Source organism: Sus scrofa, chromosome 18 (assembly GCF_054392235.1).
Source record: "Sus scrofa isolate SSC_HxYL_T2T_F1_AM1 chromosome 18, Sscrofa_HxYL_maternal_Yorkshire_Landrace_v2.0, whole genome shotgun sequence".
Taxonomy (NCBI): domain Eukaryota; kingdom Metazoa; phylum Chordata; class Mammalia; order Artiodactyla; family Suidae; genus Sus; species Sus scrofa.
Genome location: NC_139400.1, coordinates 21,132,635 through 21,151,489, shown reverse-complemented (window position 1 = coordinate 21,151,489; position 18,855 = coordinate 21,132,635). Strand labels below are relative to the sequence as shown.

General features: G+C 41.7%; 1 protein-coding gene and 1 long non-coding RNA gene across 3 annotated transcripts in view; one reads left to right on the top strand and one right to left on the bottom strand.

Annotated features, from left to right (window-relative positions):
* The window catches only part of PTN (pleiotrophin), an 89,296-nt gene extending 79,414 nt beyond the window's left edge, over nt 1-9,882 (bottom strand). The window contains exon 1 of one of the 2 annotated variants that reach the window (XM_005673124.4): nt 9,626-9,882. The gene's annotated coding sequence lies outside the window, so the exon portion shown is untranslated. The remainder of the gene's footprint in view (nt 1-9,625) is intronic. The other variant, NM_214336.1, reaches the window with a different exon arrangement.
* LOC106506761 (uncharacterized) overlaps nt 1-9,902 on the top strand; it is a 67,656-nt gene extending 57,754 nt beyond the window's left edge. The window contains exons 5-8 of the long non-coding RNA XR_014833708.1: nt 1,787-2,014; nt 7,884-7,945; nt 9,098-9,228; nt 9,313-9,902. This is a non-coding gene — a long non-coding RNA (uncharacterized LOC106506761). The remainder of the gene's footprint in view (nt 1-1,786; nt 2,015-7,883; nt 7,946-9,097; nt 9,229-9,312) is intronic.
* Nucleotides 9,903-18,855: the final 8,953 nt, after the last annotated feature.

Below are 18,855 nucleotides of genomic sequence, written 5' to 3'. Positions count from 1 at the left end.
TTCCGCTTCTCCCAGAGACACTGCAATTGATAGTTAAATATACTTCGTAAACATGAAAAGAGGATGGGAAGACAGGCTTTATTGTTTCAAAAATTAAGTATCTAAACCAGTTAAAATAACCTAGTAATCTCCCTCCTTTCTCTCCTTTAGCAGCTTCAGGCTTCCTTATTTGATCACCGTGAAGCATATCTAAAGAAATACACTCGACACAGAAGGCAATATTTTGGGGGTAGAAACTATTTTTGGAAGAACTAAATTGATGCTTGCATAGGATTCTCCAAAGCTGCAGGATATTGTTTTTAAGCCAAAGATCCAACTTTTGGCGTAACGTGGACACCCTATTGGACCAGCTGGCAGATGCCCAGTGGAAGCCCTTCTGATGTTCGAACACTCAGAAATAATGGCCACTGTAGGTTAAAACCTTGAAGACGCTTCTCTGCTATTGGAAGCAATCATGTCCCGGGCAGGTTTGGAAGAGGCCGTGTTATTAGCAAATAAGGAAGGCCATTATGAAAACATTACTTTAAAGTTTTATATGATCTCCATTTGTTTTATTCTGCATGAAGATTTTCTCTATTACCTAAGATTCTTAGGTAATAGATTGATTGATTAAATCTGGACTCTGAGGCAAAAGCCCTTGGCTCCTTCCCTGGGCAGCCCAGTGTCTCCCAGGAAGTCACATGGAGGGATGGTCCCTGCTCTACTTCCTTAAGGTATGGAAGGGGACGATTCAAGGGAGAAATAGCTGCTGAAACCTTAAAGGAGAGAGTTCTCTAGCATGACAAAAAAATATTCCATTGCCCTCCTCCTCATAATAAGAATGAAGGTTCCCACACCCTTCTCATGAGCTTTGAGAGCAATTTACAAAGGCAATAGCTGACTCATTTACACCTTCTCAGGGAAAGGCTCAAGCAGAAGCACTCATAAGAGGCCCAAGTACACACCTAGCAAGGGGCCTTACATTCTCAAGGGGCATCAGTAGAGCCAACAGCAAGTCAGATGGTGAGTGCAAATTTCTTATATAAATAAGCACTGTTGATATTATTTGGACAGGAAGGTATAGGTGTGAGCTTTTGCATATGGCAAGAAATGTTACTACCAATGACACTCATTGTTTGTATTGAGTGATGGGTGTCATGACTAGAGAGTTCTGACTCCTCTCCTAGTCCTCCAAGTTTGTGGAACCAAACCCTAGTGGTTGGCGTCTGAAAGTGAAGTTCCCAGGCCAGCAGCTGCCACCTCCAGGGAGCTTGTTAGAAGGGCAGACTCAGAGTCAGCCAGAGACCTAGTGAACCAGAATCTCCATTTCAGCAGGTGACTGATAAGCACATTAAAATATGAGAAGCATGGCTCCACTATAAACAAAGTGCTACTCATCAACCATAAACCTAAACGTAGTGAGAATAACTGACTGACATTTTAGGTATGAGCCCTCGACAAGTCTTAGGAAGCACTTAATATTTAGTAAAACCACTCATTACCATTTTGGTTTAACCTTTTTTAGAATTGCCTACTCACTTTTTTTTTTTTTCACTATGACTCAGATTTCCTTTTCTTCACATCAATCACACATCTTTTCTTCTACTCACTGCATCTGGACAAACTTACCTTCTGGTGGCACAGGAAATCTCTAGGTGTCCTGAAAAGATGACAATGACGAGCAGCCGAATTGGGGAAAGAAAAAGGCAGAAATGACCCCACTGACTTTATGAATCGTCGCTCCTGTTTAGTGCCACTGTTTAGAGTTTATAAACATTGTATTCTCACAGTTTACTTCTACCACCAGCCCATCCCCGTCACCGTCATCACCACCGCCACCATCATCACCATCTTACAGCTGGAAAACCTGAGGCTCCAGGGGATACAGAGACCTACTCAGCGTTGGGCAGAACTGCCAGGAGGCAATGCAGGCTCCTGAACTCAAACCTGGACGCTTCCTCTGAGCTGACAGCTCCACAGCGGCGGCAGGGCCAGGAAGGGCACAGCTATGAGCATCACCAGCATCAGCAGTGAGGTGGGTGCACCTTGGCTTGGGAGTGCCCTGTATACACAATGCTTTCCTAGATACCATGGGAAAGGCCAAGGCCAACTGTCTGATTGGGGGACTTTCTATGTCAGATTCCCCAGGGTCTCAAGCTTGATCACATGTCCTGTGTTTCTTTTGAGAAGGGTTTTTGGATCTCCATGTAGAGGGAATGATCTGAGAGGGTAGAGGGAAGAAGTGTCTCAGGAAGCAGAAAGTTTCACCTAGGTTTCTCTTTGTCAGTTTGTGAGAGAACCCAGCTGTGCCTGAGAAATAAAATAGTGGCGGACTTAGCACAAGGTCCATAGCCAGGAGGGGGCTGCCTCCCTGTAATCAGCATTTTCATTATCCTCACCAAACACTCCCTAGCAACCGGACTCTGGGTTCAGTCCTTCGCACTCCTTTTCTAGATTAATACTCATGTCAATCCTACGAGGGAAGCATTAGTGCCCTCATTTTAGGGATAAAAACATTGAAACAAGAAAGACCATGATACTTGCCAATGCAAGAAGTATAGCATGGTTTATACCTCGATGTCTTTCCTCTTAGAGCTCAGATGTTGGAGTGGTGCAGCCAGTGTTTCTCAAATACCACCTGAATCCAAGTGGCCTCTCACATGTCCAGGTTCCTTAACTTCACCTCTCAAATCAGAATCTCTGGGGATGGGGCCCAGGCATCTGGATGCTGAGACATGCCTCTAGTTATTCTGGTAAACATTGAAGATAAGAAACCACCACCCTGGGTGATTTGGCTGCTTCCTGTATATACATTGGAGTTTAGGTTTGTCGTGAGAGGCAACTGAGAGAGAAAATTAATTAGCCAAAGGAAGAGATGGCATTGTAGAGGAGAAAAAAAAAAACAAAAAACAAAAAACAAAAAAACCCAAACTAGGAATTTTAAGGTCTTTGTTTTAATTCTTATATGGCATTTAAGGGCATCATCTTAACCTCTTTAAACTTGTGTTCTTATCAGTTAAAAAAAAATCCTGCTCCGCCTACCTAAGTAGAAGTGCGATGAAAATATGATGAGAAAATAAATGTTATTAGTTCTGAAATGCAAAGGCCATATGAAAATGGTGTTCCAAGTGTTCAGTCTTATGACTTTGATTGAAACAGTTCATTACCGAAGAGATAAGATCTCTCTCTCTCCATTATGGAGGAAGCAGTGAATTAGAGACTTTGCCAAGTTGGGGGCCTTGAAACAAACAAGGTGAAACATGACTAGAAGGATCCATCAGAGAACTGGTAGGCTTGGGTGATGTTTGTAATAAAGGAGGTGAGGAAAGAAAGAAGAGGAGGCTTCTTCTAGAGGTCTGAGGTTGAGCATGGGGTGCTTGGCTTTAAACATGAAGTTGGTACCAGATGGTGTTTAGAGGGATTGAATATAGAACACAGGTCCTTGGAGCAGGAAGAGGAGCGGAGAGAATGGTATTCAGAGTCATCTCCTCATTTTGTCACTCATTTGCTAGACATTTATCAGGCATTTCAACGGGCTTTCTCTAGATATTGCGGGGTTCTGGAGATGAATAAGGGAGTCCCTGCCTTCAAGGGGTGGATGGTGTGGGTGAGATGGATCTGATCATAAAGGTGAGTAATTCCAAGAGGTAAATGATGTGCGATTCCAGGGTTAATGCTGCTGGGAAAGGAGCTGAAGTCATCAGAAGGGGTGACAGAAGGGCTGAGAGTAGAGGAGGCGGGGAGAATTAGAGCGCCCCCTACAGGGAAGATTTGCCTGGGAAAACCCTCCCTTGGCGCCTTTAATCCTCGGACTCATTCACAGCCTCACCCACGTTCCACAGGGGAAGTCAGAGGATTTGCGATCTTTCCTCCAAGTCTAATTTCACTGAAGGACAATCATCCCATAGAAATTGTCCTAAAAAGAGCATCTAGGGCAAGGTGCCATGCCTTTAAAATTATAGTTATTCTAAATAATTCAAACTAATTTTTTTCATTTAAAAAAATTTTAAGATGTCACTTGCAATAATTTTTCCTGCTCTATTACATAGCAAATGTGAAATGATAATACGAAAGAATTGAGAATGCAGTTTCTCTTCCAGGATAAACAACATTAAAGAAAAAAGACAATGATGCTTTTGAAATAGATATTATCACCCTCTCCATTTAGCCTTTTGTGAATCACTTTCCTTTCTGGCATAAAAATGTTTTTATCTCTTTGTCTCTAGAACTGCTTAGGATGAAAATATTGTTTGTATGTGTCTTACTCTAAGTTGTGCTGCGGCAATTTGTGTTTTAATCTTATTACTCGCATATATATGGAGTAGACCGTACGATGCTTGAAGACATATTTATCTTTGTATCCCCTGTCTTCCCACCTAACATATAACAAGGCAGCCAATATATATAAATTCTTTCACTTTAATCCCCTTCCCCAAATAGGGCTGTACTCAAACCATTCCCTTCAGTATTCCTTCGAAAAAAAAAATTTTAATATGAGACTAAAACTCAAATGAAAATGGAGGCATTTGAGGGTTTTGAAACTCAAAGAAGAGTCTTGATCGGCACTGAAGCATTTAGAAGGAGGGAGAGGGAAAGAGGGGGGTGGATGGAGAGGGAGGAGTAGAATACTGAAATATTTGGAAATGAATATCCACATTCAGAAAGTGAGGGAAACAAAAGAGCAAAGAATGAGAGGCGTGGCCAAAGAAGTTGGAAAAAAATAAGATAATACCATGTCAAGAAGGTTACATTAAAAGATAATTATAAGAAGGCAGTGCTGACAGGCAATGCTGCCTTATAGAAAGGAAAAGGAAGACTTACAAAAAGCTACTGCTTTGATGAACTAAACTGTGACTTTTAACGTGTTTTTTCCAGAGGTGGTTGGCAGTATTGTGGATTTTCATTGTTTGAGCTCTCTTTTAAGTGAATCCCTTAATACAAGATTTCACAGGTTAGCACCATTTACTGAATAGGAAGTGTTTGGAATTGAAAACTCTGACCCCTAGAGAAAAGAAACTCTGTACCGTATTTCTTAAATATACCACATTGCCGAGGACAGTATTAAGCATCCGGCATACATATAATAAATACCATTTACGACTGTCAAATCGACTTGCCAAAGCAGCAAGAAACACTGTATTGTTGAGATAGGAACGGGGAGGATGCGATGGAGAAGGGAAATCTAGGTCCACCTCCTAAATGAAGTTGAGACACTGAGAGTGACGTCTACATTTATCGTGGTGATGAAGCTGTAAACTGATCCCGGCCAGGTCTGAGTCAACAAGGAAAAAGGTCCAGTGGAGTTGATAGCGAGAGTACAATCTGAGAACAGATTTGAGTGGACGAAGTCAGAAAAATGTCAGAATTTCAGCTGGCAAGGTCCAACCTTCCATGCATTCCAGGATATGGACAAACACTTCTGATACATATGTGCTTTCTGAGTATGTGCTATCACAGATACGGGCAAGGAATTGGGCAAGACAGCAAGGGACTTTTTGGATGGGAAATGATGGCAACTGGATCAATAAAAGGGAGAAATGAGAGCAAGAGAAGGAGCAACTAGGTAAGCATAAAAGTTGGAAGAAGTGAGAGATACAGAATGCTAGCTGTGCCTTAAAGTGATGTTGTCATTTATATGAAGCACGATTCTAAGAATTAAGAGTCCAAGTGCCATTACTCTTTTCAAAATTACAGCAATAGCTTTTTTCCACTATAAGTTTAAGAATTTAAGAATTCTGCTTTTAGGAAACCCATTATGATTTTTTTTATTGGAAATGTCACTTTTGCTAAGCCTACTATGAAGAAATGGCTCCAAAATAAAGCCCAGTAAAAGAAATTAAATTATTTCTCAAACTATCTTAAGCATGAACTTAAGATATTCTCTGCCTGCTTTTAAGAACTAAGGATTTGTTGTGAATGTGATCTACATAATCAAATCTGCAGTACTACCATAATTACAATGCCCTCTGATGACAATCCATTATAGCTGTCCTTTTAAACCACAGAAATCTGAACTCCTCATTTTACCAAACACTAGAACAGGGAGGAACAAAAGGCTTGTTATATTTGACAATCTAGAAAGATCATATGACACCTGGAAAACTATGCCACAGACAAGACTGGCATGAAGTGCATGGAAACATGGCCCAGTGGATGGAAACTTGAATTGGCCACAATCATCAAGAATGGAGAACAACTTTCCAACATGAGGCCACGGCCTAAATTCCACTCAGGCCAATTGACTCTGGAAGGAAAAAAGCAAGCCCAGCTTGGAAGGATAAGCTTCATATCTAACTAGCATTTTATCCCAGGGCAGTGACATGGTCTTGTGTCAAGAGGAAACAAAAGTTCTCTGATTATTCATTAGAACTGCAGCCAGAAGGGACATCATTGCTCACCCTTAGGCAAGTTCCACTCAGCATCCACCCAAGGGAACAAGAGCTGTTGGAGAGGCCTGACCCAATGGATGCTCCACAGGGAACCAGCCACTCTTTAAACTGCACTGACCTGTACTCAGGTGTAAACACACATGCTGCTTGAGCACCCTGGGTGGTCTCAGTTTGGGCATCACCTTTAGGAGGAAAGTCAAGGACAGCTCCCCTTCTTCCTCTGGCACCATATTTGTAGGTGTTTAGAGAACTAGAATTTGCAATCTGAATTCTAACTCTTGGCCCTCAATCTACCACTAACTTATACGTGGTTTTGAATAAGCCAACCAAACTAAGTCTCCTGAGAAAATTTTGAAGAGTAATAAAATACCACAAGTCAAATAGGAATATGATCAGAATTCATGTGAGAATGCTGTTTAAATGAGAAAGCAAGAGTGTCTTCAAAAGGAAAAAAAAATTTAAACTCAAAATATTTAATTTCGAAGATTGATTTTATTTTTGCATATGGAGGTTCCCAGGCTGGGGGTCTAATCGGAGCTGTAGCCGCTGGCCACAGCCACAGCCATGTCAGATCCAAGCCGTGCCTGCGACCTACACCACAGCTCACTGCAATGCCGAATCCTTAACCCACTGAGCAAGGCCAGGGACCGAACCCGCAACCTCATGGTTCCTAGTCAGATTCGTTAACCACTGAGCCACAACAGGAACTCCTTGAAGATTGATTTTATAATCAAAATGATTAAATGTTAAGGGACCTTATTTCTCTCAAGTTATTTCCAATAATAAGGTTCTATGAAAATTTTCTAGGATAAAAACACCAAAAATGTTCATTAAAAATGTGAGTTTTGGGTGTTCCTATTGTGACTCAGTGGTAATGAACCCAACTAGTATCCATGATGATGCAGGGTCAGTCTCTGGCCTCACTGAGTGGGTTAAGGATCTGGCATTGCCATGATCTGTGGTGTATGTAGGTCATAGATGTGGCTCAGATCCTGCATTGCTGTGGCTGTGGTGTAGGCCAGCAGCTGCAGCTCCAATTCAACCTCTAGCCTGGGAACTTCCATATGCCACAGGTGGGGCCCTAAAAAGCCAAAAAAAAAACCCAAAAAGTTGGTCCTGGGATTCCCACTGTGGCGCAGCGGGTGGTTTAAGGATCTGGTGTTGTCTCTGCAGTAGCTCCAGTAACTGCTGAGTCAGGGGTTCAGTCCCTGGCCCAGAAACTTCCATATACCTCCAGCGTGGTGAAAAAAAGGAAAAAAAAAGGTGGGTTCTGCTACATATTGCGTATGTGGGAAGACTAAATGAGGTACATGGAAATTTTTAATAAATTAGTAAATTTATTATTCCCAATACCATGGAAAGAGGTCTGTCTAGGGAACTACAGGTTATATATTGTATTCATAATATACTATAAGTATTCTTAAGTATGATATTATTTTCATTCTATATAATACCCCACTGAGAAGTCAGATAATAAAAAGTCACATATTAACAGTAGTTTCTCTTCTCTCACAGTTCTACCTTTGAGGATTTAATACATTTGTATCTACAAGCAAACAGCTGGAATACAGCTTCAGGTGGGTTCCTTATAGAGGCCTTTCACTAAATGAGAAAAAAAAAGTTCTAAAAGGGGCCTGGTACAGGAGGAGAGGAAAAATCACTTTCTACAGATTTAAAAGTACAATTAGAGAACTCGAAGCACCAAGGTTTATTAAAGCCCAAATAATGGCATTAGGTTTTTTGATAATAAAATAATTTTTAAAAAGCTCATCCTCTAATTTAAATCGAAAAAACAAACATAACCATTCTGAAATAATCCCAAAGGGAAGAAAATAGGTAATGTCCACACTAATTTCCTTTGAATTTAACTGGAGTATAATTTTTTTTTTTTTTAAGGATTTGGTCTTCATATAATATACTTAAAAAAGAACAGAACGATGATGGAAAATAAAAGCTTTATTTTCAATGCTGGGAGACACGTCTTTTGTTTCACTCCCATTACCTCTTATAGTATTTCAAGTATTAGTTCATCCCCAGATGATCCAGGGGCAAAAATGGGCTTTGCTGTTTCATCAACTCCACATTTGCCTGAGATCATAAAACTGCTTCATTATGTTATTAGTTCAAAAGCTCTTCTTGGTAGTTCCTGGATCTCCTCCCAGGCCCTTCCCACACACACACACACACACACACACACACACACACATCACCTTTCTCAAACCCTTAAAGCAAAATTCCTAAATAACCCCCAAGATGAAGATGAAAGATGCAGAAAGACTGCACTTTGATTTCTCTGGAAAAGTTCACTCTCCCCACTCATCACCTCCCCTCCCCCCCACATGCCACTCCTATTTTTTCAGTGTGTCCTCAAAACTATTAACAGAGGTGGGGGTGAGTAAAACTCAATGTGTCTTCTTGTGTCTGTGTTTTGTGTTAAAGAAAAAGGTGTGTGTGTGTGTGTTGAAGAGACAGGAAGTTTTATGTTCTGTTTGTTAAGTAGGGAAGGGAAGGAGTAGAACACATTTCTCCCTTTGAAGATATTTTAACTTATTAGAAACATCAACCAGAAACTAAGTATCTAGCAGACTAGTAATAAATATATCCTAGCTGTAGGTGAGTGAAATAAAAAGTTCAAGTGCCTCTGTACAGGGAAGTTATTAAAATTATCATTCAAATAAGAAATGGGATTCAAGGTGTGTCTTTCAAACTTTGAATGTAACCATTTCTAGAACCATTCCTGGGCTGGCAGGCAGAACAAAGAATGCCAGATGCTCTGCAAGAGATGCTCAATGTCAGCTGGCACTGGGAGGAACAAGCCCCCACTTGGTACCCAGAAATGCCAGCTAAGATGCATCAGCTGGTAAGCCCTGGGGCAATCCGGGAAGCAGAAGGATGGGAAAATGAGCCCTGCTTGCTCAGGCTGCTTACTTTCTTCTCTACCCAGCCATGGACACACCTACTAACTCCGGTTTTACAAAAAGCAAAGCTCCTGCATGTTCTCCAGCTGGACTCAGGAACACAGGCAAAAGCATGCATAACATCGCATAAGCTTCTTTCCTTCCACTCATCTAAGGGCACCCTGAACTATCCTGACCTGACTTCCCCCAAATATGCCTCTGGAGCAGATCAGTTTTGAAAGCAGCCTCAGGAGTAAAGGCACCAGCAGCTTTTCACCCACTCCTGCCACGATCATCCGCTGGCACCCTGAACAGTGGCTGGAGACACCTCAGAGAAATCGCGCGTCGCCTTCCACTTACTTGGAGTTGCAAACGTGTGGTGCGCGCTCAGGCTGCCTTTGTTGATGGGGCGAGGTTTCCTGCCTGGAGTCCAGGTACCCCAGTCGCTGCTGCTCGCGGAAGCGGCTGCTCCCTGACTGCCACACGGTGACTCACAGGTCTCTTTCGTCCCCTCTCCCCACTTTGGCTTTTCCTCTGCTCTTCGGCTCCCTTGGCGGGATTTTCGGACTGGAAGGCGGGGACCCCGATCCTGCCTTGGGCTCGAGCACGCCCAGACTGGGAGGGAACGGAAGGGAAATGGAGAATGGGAGGGATGCGGGAAGCGGGCCGGGAGAGGACGCGAGCTGGGCGAGGGAGGGGGCGCGCCTGGCCCTCGCGAGCTGATTGGGAAGCTCATTAAAAGCAGGCTTCTCCAGGGGCCGTCTCTCCCCGCCGGCGCCAGCACGGGGATTTGAACCCAGGGGCCAGAGCAGGAAACAAAATTTCTTTTTTCAGCAGAGACCTGGGCATTGTCTCTTTTCCCAACTTTGTGCGTGACCTCGCTTTTAGGTGGGCGCATACTCCAGCCCATGTCATATCAAGTAGGACATCTTAAACAGACACTTAGGGCATTTCAGGTGACAACTTTGGTCTCAGGTGTTTGTTTTGTTTTGGTTTTGGTTTTAATGATGCTGCGTGAAAAACACAATCTTCAAAGCCAGGCTCTCATTTGCCCCCCCCCCCCCCACAGCTCCCGTCACTTCAGCTGTCAGTTCCATCCCACCTGTGAGTCACGAAATGTGCAAAGGAATTTTTTTTGCACTTGTCACAAAGAGTGACAGATGTCTGAAAGTTCCCAATGAAATGCCGCTTTCCTTTGGGGGCTCTTTCCTTTTCTGGCTTCCTTGGTGCCTTTGACACCCAAGAATTTAGGAGATTAATCAATGTCGCCCAAACTCTGAGGTTTGGAAAACCCAGAGGCTGGGCTTCCGTGGCTTTCTGTAATTTCCATTTTGTTCGAATGAGGGAAAAAGCTAAGGTAATATACCTAGGATTGTTTAAGTAGCACATAGTTGAATATTTGTGATATAGATGAGATCAAATTATTGTGTAAAATATTTAAATGTAAAACCAATTTTCCCAAACAAAAAGGAAGTTTTGAGATTCTCCTCTGTTCTTTCGTTTTTTCCTGCTCCTGGTCTTGCTCCCTTTACTTCCTTTTAGCTTATTATTTGGTGCCCACCCCAAAAGTGGTTGCAAAATACGTTTCTGTGTGCCGTACTTCTGAGGTTACATCCTTTCAATTCAATTTGATGAATATCTATGAAGCGCCTTATATAACTCTTAAAATTTACTTTAAACTCTACCTAAAAGCCCAAACAAGAAGCTCTGTGTTATGGGAAGTAGTTCGTAGGGACTTTGGGCTGTGTGGATAAACACACCGTGGTGGGGCTACATGGGGCAGAGAGGTGTGTCTGCAAGTAGAGCTTCTCATCAATGAACTAGTCAGCCCTTTCTTTTCAAAAGGAGCAGCATCGGATAGTGACTGGCCCACCTCCAGTCTCTCCCTGTAACTAAACTCTCCATACACCTGCCTCACGCCATCTGCCAATGAAACGAATGAATAAGGAACTGTCTTCCTTCCACACACAGACTTCAGGTCACCTGTTTCCTTTTGTGATTCCAATTCCTCAATGAAGTAAAGCAATGTGGGTTTTCTTCTGATTTGGCCTGTATAAATTGTGGACGGAATGCACGTCATCATTTTTTGTTATTTTTTTCCCCCAGCCCCCTTCCTGAAAGCCTTCTCAATGTTCACTATCACTCCATAGCAGTGGCGCATCCAGGCCTTTAAAAAGGAGTTACAGGAGTTCCCATCAAGGCGCAGTGGAAACGAATCCGACCAGGAACCATGAGGTTGCAGGTTCGATCCCTGGCCTCACTCAGTGGGTTAAGGATCCAGCGTTGCCATGAGCTGTGGTGTAGCTCATAGACATGGCTTGGATCTGGTGTTGCTGTGGCTGTGGCATAGGCTGGCAGCTGTAGCTCCAATTCGACCCCTAGCCTGGGAACCTCCATATGCCCTAAAAAGCAAAAAAAAAAAAAAAAAAAAAAAAAAAAGAAAGGAGCTATGCATTCTATACCTTCTCAAATGTTATCTTAACATCTACAAATGCAGCATGTTGCTGCCAGTTATTATGGTTCTTATCTACCGGGTGATACAGTTAGCACGGAGTCCCCGTGATTTCCACTCCATTACATGTGCTATATCAAAACCATAACCCTTTATTCAAACAGGAATGTGTGAAGTAATATAAATTATTTACATCCGTGGTTCTCAACCAGGGACAGCTTTGCCATCGAGTGGACACTTGACAATGACTAGAGATGTTTTTGGTTGTCAGAGCTTGGGGAAGGGGTTGCTACTGGCATCCAGTGACTGGAGGCCAGGAATGCAGCTCAACACCTACAATGCACAGGACAGCCCCCCATAGCAAAGTGAGCAACCCTGACAAATATTATTAAACATTGTATTTCTTTTTTCATTTAAAATTTTTTTATTTACTTTAACTTTTCTATGGTTGGAAAATACACAATGACTTTTAAGTGTACAGTTTGGTGGCATTAACGACACTCATGTAGTTTTGTAGCTGTCAACCCCCATCCTTCCAAGATTCTTAATGAGAGGTTATAATGGCAGAAAGGGGCCATAACAACAATTTTTCTTTTTCTTTTTAGGGCCGCACCTGCAGCATATAGAAGTTCCCAGGCTAGGGCTCAAATCGGAGCTGCAGCTGCCAGCCCATGCCACAGCCACAGCAACACAGGATCTGAGCCGCGTCTGTGACCTATGCTGCAGCTTGCAGTATCAGCACATCCTTAACCCACTAAGTGAGGCCAGGGATAGAAGCCGCATCCTCATGGATACTAGTCAGGTTCTAACCTGCTGAGCCACAATGGGAACTCCAGTAGCAATCTTTGATCATTGTATTTTAAAAATCTAAAGGAAGGGTAAAGAGGGTTTTCTCTTTTTAAGAAATAGAAATGCGTGAGGGTGAGACTGGTTCAGCATATACACTAACATTTAAGATGTTTTCTAATGCCCTCGGAAATGTTCAGCTTCAAATCCAGACTTCTTCCTGTGGCACAGTCATGGGTCTGTCCATTTACAATTGCAAGTGATTTCATTCATTCAACTGACATTCTTTGAGCCCTTAAGTTTTTGAGCGACTAGAGCCATGAATGCAAACAGATGAAAATCCCCACTCTCGTATAGCTTACATTTTTTGTTTATAGAAATAAACAAGCAAATGAAGTTAAGTAACAAATAAGTTAAATTTTTAAAAGATGTGATAAGTGCCATGGAAAAAAATAAGAGCACGAAGGAAGAGGACGGCATCACTCTAGGAGAGGAAATGAGAGTGAAGACTTAAAAGAGGTGACGGGGTCGGCTGAGTAAAGCTTTGGAAGAAGGACCCCCAGGCAAAGGCATCAGCAAGTGCACGAAGGCCCTGAGGTCCGACTTTGCCCCCTGTGACAGAGGACAAGTTGTGGGGGGCTGGGGGGTGGTCACTGTTGTGGGAATGTGGTGAGTAGACATAGACTTGGAGGCGAGGAAGGCAGCGGCCCAGATCACGCAAGGCCTGTGTCCATTGTAAGGAATTCCACTTTTATTCTGAATGAAGTGGAACACCACTCAGAGTGGCCAGACCAGACTCTTTTTTAACAGGGTCTCTCTGCTGTGTTGAATGGACCACACGAGGGCAAGGATGGAAGCAGAGATTCCGGTTGGGAGGCCAGGGGGGTAATCCGCTGTCCAGACTTCTGCTTGTCCTGGTGAAAAATAACTAACTCCAGACTTAGGCTTTCATACTTTCTCTGCCCCCAAAAGCTCCTGTCAGCAGTTCTTTGCTCATGCTCGCCTTCTCTGCCAGCTCCCAGCCTCTCCAGGTATAATAAATGAGCCCCTTGCATGGGTGTTACCAGGCTAAAATATAATTAATGCAAGATGATTTGAAATCATAGGAATTATAACGTGTCCTAAGGGTGTTTTAGAAATGAGGTGTTTTGGAAATGTCACTGCTGATTCTGCAGTGACAAATACAAGAAGTGTGATCAGCATGAAGTGAAAAAATATGAAGGAAGCTGATGAAAAATTGGCCACCGAGTCTCCTGGATTGCCTGTCTGACAGGATGTTTAGATTCTTGATTACTGCCCTGAGTTCGTCAGCACCCCTAGAATGCAACTGGACGATTCATCATGCTCTCACACTTTGATGGAAGTCCCATTAATACAGTTCTCATCCTTTCTCTGGAATATCTCAAAGGTAATATAAAAAAAACTGTTAATTTATTTTTTGATGGCTGTGACTAGATGACAAAACGTATTTCAATTTCAGGTGATTTTTTAAAATGAGTTTGCTGGGTTTTGTTAATAAACCAGAAAACCTCACCTAAGAAAAGCTTAAGAAATTCAGAAATTTATCTCACAAACAACACAGGTTGGTTACAGTCAGTGTTTCAAAGTCCTCAAGGACCCACGCCTTTCCATCTTTTGACTCTGCATCTTCAACTGGTAAACTGAGTCTCTTCCGGAGTCCCGGAACGTCGGGCATATGTGGTTTACAGTAAAGAAGGCTCAAACCCCAGTGGAGAATAGGAAGCTTCCCTCGTCACACACGTACAAACTCTGCCAGCAAAAGGAAGAGGTGGAAAGAATCTGGGAAGCAACCCACAATGCCTGCTAGAATTTCTCCCTGGAATTTTAGACAGTGCTCTTTACCAGTCAGTCACTTATAAATCGAAGTAACCTGACTCAAGGCCCTCAGTCTTGCCCTTTTTGTCCAGAACTGCTAAAATCAAACTTCTAAACTGGCAAAGCCGAGGAGCAGGCCTGGATAATGGCCTCTCCCAGACTCGTCCAGAAAATCAAGCTTGAAATACCCAAAGGAGAGGGATCACACATTATAAGAAAGCAAAATCTGCAGACCAATAGCCCTCCTGAGTTAGAATGTAGAAGTCCTTGACAAAAAACATTAAATCAGCACTAGTGATGTAGAAAAAAATATATAATACTGTACATCATATGGGCTGATTATCCCTGGAAAGCAAGTTTGGTTTAATATGTGAAAATCAAACAACTGAATTCACTGATTAACTAGTGAAACAAAAGGAAAACATTAAGTATATAGGGCAAGCATTTGAAAAAATTCAGCACGTACTCAGGATAAGGATTCTCAGCAACTTCAGAATGTTAATGAATATCCTTGTTCTGATAAGACATTCCTGCAGAAAACCTCCAGCTAATACTTAATAGTGGAAGTGGGTGTTTTCCATCCAAGATGAGCAACAAGGCAGGAATGACCACTCTCACCACTTTTATTTATTTATTATTTTTTTGTTTTTTTGTATTTTTTAGGGCCGCACCCACAGCACATGGAGATTCCCAGGCTAGGGGTCCAGTCGGAGCTGTAGCCGCCAGCCTACACCACAGCCACAGCAATGCGGGATCCGAGCCGCATCTGCGACCTACGGCACAGCTCACGGCAATTCAGGATCCTTAACCTGCTGAGCAAGACCGGGGATCAAACCCGCAACCCCATGGTTCCTAGTTGGATTCATTAACCACTGAGCCACGATGGGAACTCCTTACCACTTTTATTTTAATATTGTACTGGAGACTTTAGCCAATAAAATAAGGCCAGAAAAAGAAGCATAATAATGGAAAGGAAGAAATGCAATTGTTTTTATTCTCAGGCAACATGAGTGTGTGCATAAAAAATTGTCAGGAAGAAACAGAAAAGCTTCTAGAATTAATAAATGTCTTTAACTGGATACAAGTTCAAATTATAAAAAATAATTTTATGTCCATATTTGAGCAATGAAAAATTGGAAATAAAATATTAAAAATATGTAACAAAAGCAAGAACTACTTTGTGGGATAAATTTAACAAAATATATCAAAGATTTATACACTGCAAAACCCCAAACATTTCTGATAAGCAATATAAAACATCTAAAGAAATGGGAGAAGTTCATTATGTTCATGGTTTGGAAAATTTAAGATTGTTAGGATGAAATCATCTCCATATTTATGTAGATTAAATTCAATCCAAACCCAATCCCAAGGGGCTTTTTTGTAGAAGTTGACAAACCAATACCAAAGTTTTCTTGGCAGTGCAAAGGATCTAAGATAGGCAAAACAATTTTAATTTTTTTAATTAATTTTTTATTGAAGTATAGTTGATTTACAGGATTATATTAGTTTCAGATGTACAACGTAGTGATTCAGTATTTTAATGGATTATACTCCATTTAAAGTTATCACAAAGTAATGGTTGTGTTTCCCTGTGCTGTACAATATACCCTTGTTTTTTGTTTATTTCATACATAGTAATTGTTTCTCTTAATGTCATATCCCTAGTTCATGCACCTCCACTCTCCTACTGGTAATCATGAGTTTGTTCTTTATATCTGTGAGTCTGTTTCTGTTTTGTTATATACATTCTTTTGTTTTAATTTTTGTCTTTTGACCTTTTAGGGCTGCACCCACAGCATATGGAGGTTCCCAGGCTAGGGGGGTATTCGGAGCTGTAGCTGCCGGCCTACACCACAGCCACAGCAACACCAGATCTTAGCCATGTCTGCGACCTACACCACTGCTCATGGCAACGCCGGATCCTTAATCCACTAAGCGAGGCCAAGGATCAAACCTGCAACCTCACGGTTCCTAGACAGATTAGTTTCCACTGTGCCACGTTGGGGACTCCTGTTTTATTTTTTAGATGCTGCATATATAATAACATAGACTATTTCTCTTTCTCTGATTTATTTTGCTAAGCATAATACTCTCTAGGTCCATCTCCATTGTTGCAAATAGGAGAACTTCATTCATTTTTGTGGCTGAGCAACATTCCTGTGTGTGTGTGTGTGTGTGTGTGTGTGTGTGTGTGTGTGTGTGTGTGTGTGTATCTTCTTTATCCAGTCATCTGATAGGCACTTAGGTCATTTCCATATGTGTAAAGAATGCTGGTGTGAACAGAACACTGGGGTGAATGTATCTTTCCAAATGAGTGTTTTCATTTTCTTTGGATATATACCCAGCAGTGGAATTGCTGGATCATGTGGTAGCTCTCTTCTTAGTTTTTTGAGGGCCTCCATGCTGTTTTCCACAGCAGCTGCACCAATTTATAATCTCACCAACAATGTCCTAAAGGTCCCTTTTCTCCATATCCTCACCAGCATATCCTCACCAACAGGTTATTTGTAGACCTTTTGATGCTGGCCATTTTGACAGGTGCGGGGGGATAAGCTCTTGTGTTTTGATTTGCCTTTGATGAGCGCCATGATGAGCATCTGCCGATGTAACTCTGGGCCGTCTGTATATCCTCTTTGGAAAAATGTCTATTGAATAGACAACACCTTTTTAGAAACAAAGAACAAAGTTGGAAACCTCCCACTGCTTGGTACCAAGTAAAAATAATCAAAATTAGTGTTTAGTACTGGCACAAATACAGACTTACGGGTCAGTGGAGAACAAAACTATCAATTCACAAAGAGACCCAAACTTATTTCAGTGAAGAAAAGATGTTCTTTCCAACAAATGGTTCTGAAAGAACTAAATATCCATATGGAAAGCAATAAACTTTGAAACCATAGAAAAAAATTAATCCCAAGTTGCTCATAGACCTACATGTAGAAGCAAATGCTGTATATTTCTAGAAAAATAGTGGGAGAAAATCTTTATTACCCTGGAATAAGCAAAGATTTCTTAGTTTGGACATAAAGAGCAAAAACTATTGTTAAAACTTTGATAAATTGCACTTCAGAAGAATTAAAATTTTGCTGTTTGAAAAATACCTTTCAAAATACCAAGAGTCTGGTATTCCCATCATGGCTCAGTAGTTAACTAACCCGACTGGTATCCATAAAGACATGGGATCGATCCCTGGCCTCACTCAGTGGGTTAAGGATCTGGCGTTGGTGTGGGCTGTGGTGTAGGTTGAAGACACGGCTCAGATCTCACATTGCTGTGGCTCTGCTGTAGGCTGGCAGATACAGCTCTAATTTGACCCCTCACCTGGAAACTTCCATATACCACGGGTGTGGCCCTAAAAAAACAAAAGACAAAAAATAAAATTTTTAAATAAGGTAAAATAAAATAGTAAAATACTAAGAGTCAATCCTGACAATGCAAGTAGATGCAATCGTCCCTCTGTATTTGTGGGGGAGATTGGTCCCAGAACTCCCATGAAGCTGAAATCTACCCATGGTCAAGTTCCTTATATAAAACGGACAGTTGGCTCTCTGCATCCGTGGAGTCCACATTTACAGATACAGGAGCGCTGGCTGTTGTCTCAAAATACATGTCTGACCAAGACTGTGATCCATATTAAAGATCCTATATACCTCAGTAATCAGAAGCCAGTCGACCTAATAAAAAATAACCAGAAGATCTCAACAGAGACATCACAAAAGAAAATATGTAAATGCCAAAAAGCACAGGAAAAAAATGCTGACCAGGAGTTCCCATCGTGGCTCAGCAGAAAACAAATCTGACTAGTATCCATGAGGATGCAGGTTCAATCCCTGGCCTTGCTCAGTGGGTTATGGATCCAGAGTTACCTTGAGCTATGGTGTAGGTTGCAGCCACGACTTGGATCCCACGTTGCAGTGGCTGTGGTATAGGCCAGCAGCTGCAAATCCAATTGGACCCCTATCCTGGGAACTTCCACATGCTGCAGGTGCGGCTCTAAAAAGAAAAAAGAAAAGAAAAGAAAAAGAAAGAGAGGTTTGCCATTATTTGCCCTGTCAGAAAAATGCAAACTCAAACTCCAGTGAGATACCATTGCATACCAACTCAAAGAGCTAAAATTTAAAAGATTGACAATCCTAAGCATTGGTGGAAACATAAAATGATACAACCACTTTGGAAAAGAGTTCGGCAAATGTTAATAAATGAAGCATACATCTGCCATATCATCTAGACTTTTCACTCTTAGGTATTTGCTCAAGTTAAATAAAAATAGATGCCCTGTACAAAAGTTCATACATAAATGTTAACAACATCTTTATTCTTAATAGCCCCAAATTGGAAATCCATCAATTGGTAAATATGTTAATAAAATGTAGTACATCCACCCAACAAGATATTATTCAACTATGAAAGAATAAACTACTGATACATGGAACAACATGGATTAACTTCAAAAGCATGACACTGAGCAAAACAAGCCAGACACTTATGAGCACATATGATTATATCACATAAA